Source organism: Chrysochloris asiatica, unplaced genomic scaffold (genome assembly GCF_000296735.1).
Source record: "Chrysochloris asiatica unplaced genomic scaffold, ChrAsi1.0 scaffold00134, whole genome shotgun sequence".
Classification (NCBI taxonomy): domain Eukaryota; kingdom Metazoa; phylum Chordata; class Mammalia; order Afrosoricida; family Chrysochloridae; genus Chrysochloris; species Chrysochloris asiatica.
Window position 1 is genome coordinate 3,521,631 of NW_006408652.1, and position 1,704 is coordinate 3,523,334.

Consider the following 1,704-nt stretch of genomic DNA (forward strand, 5'->3'; position numbering starts at 1 on the left):
TCCTCTTCCTTGGTGGTATTGGTCCCATTCTCTGCTCACTGCTCTCTTATAAGATAAAAAGAGAGAGAAGTGAGCAGAATAGGGGGACCGGCTGTCACCAAGAAAGATCCAGGGAGAGATTGGGACAAAGGGTGGTGTGGTGGTGATTGGTGGTTATGTGCCGTGGAGCCAGTTCTGATTCATAGTGACCCTGTATAGGGTTTCCAGGGCTGTAAATCTTTATGAGAGCAGAAAGCTTCATCTTTCTCCCACTGAGCAACTGGTAGTTTTGAACTGCTACACTGTCAGACGTCCAGTGTGGTGAACCCCACCCTTAGTCCTCTTATTTGCTTGTCACTTCAGGTCACATCATGAGGGATCATCACATCACTGCCAAACCACCAAGAATCCTGGCTTAGCCAAGCTGACCACATATTGGGGGTGGGGGTGGGGGTGGGGGAGCACAATTGTAATTTTTACAAACTGAAGCTTGGTGGCAACCCTGTGTTGAATGAATCCATTGGTGTCGATTTTCAAACAACATGGGAGCAATTTGTGTCTTTGTGCCACATTTTCGTGATTTCTCCTATTGCGAACTGTATCATTACTTTTCTAAGCATTGGGAAACCAAAAAAATCAGCAATTTTCGCCTTACTGTGGTGGTCTGAAACCAGACCCACAGTTTCTTCGAGGTGTGCCTATGTTCTTTGTGGGTTCTGTGTGGCCAATGCAATAGATTGCCAACCCCAACAGAGTAGTAAAGAGTGACTTAGGGCGTGATGGCTAGTGCAGGAATTGTAGGGACTAGAGAACGATTTGGAGAAAGGAAGACTATCTGAACTCTATCTCACAGGAATCAGCTTTGGGCTAATGCTCTTCATTCCCCTTCCCCTTTGTGAAGTTAGAGTAGGTCAGACATCCCCACATCCCCACTCCCCCATTTGTACACGCTCATCTACATTTGCCTCCACCTGGTTAACAAATTTCCTACTGACCATTCTAAACAAGAAGGAAGCCAAATTCTCCCAAGTTTGCTTTCTAGCATAGCTTTAAAGGAAACAGCAAAGGGCTTTCTAATCCTGAAGAAGGCCTCACAGTATGTATTGTGGTTCTCAGCACAGAGTGGGTATGTAATAAATATATATGAGTACTGGAGTCCTCGTGTGGCGCTGCGGGATAAGCACTGAACAAAACCTAGAATTTCTACAAACAGAAAGATTAAAAAACCAGCATGCCTCTAAAGCATCTCTAAAATACTGAATTGTATTTTATTGGAATGGATCAACTGTCCTTAAGGAAAAAAGGATAATTTTTTAAAAGGGTAAAAAATATGTCTAAAATCATCTAATTTCTGGTTTTGCCTCCCACTGTGTTTGCTACTGTCACTGCTGTGGTCTGTAAGAGTCTTCATCTATACACTGAGGATATTAGTAATACCTGGCTCAACCCAGAGAGTTGCAGGGAGAATGAAAGAGAGGAAATTATTCTAGGGCATACATCCATCAAAGCATTTATCATAGTGTACTGTCATTATTTGTTCTTGTGACTGCCTCCCACAGCAGATGACGAAATCCGTAAAGGAAGAGACAATCTTATTCAATTGTGTTAGCAGTATCTCTAGAAGGAAAAAGCATTCCAAATATTAATGAAAGGATTAATTCAACAATAAATAAATGAACACATTACTTACAGAAAAGAACATCACAATAGTGCTAACATATATAT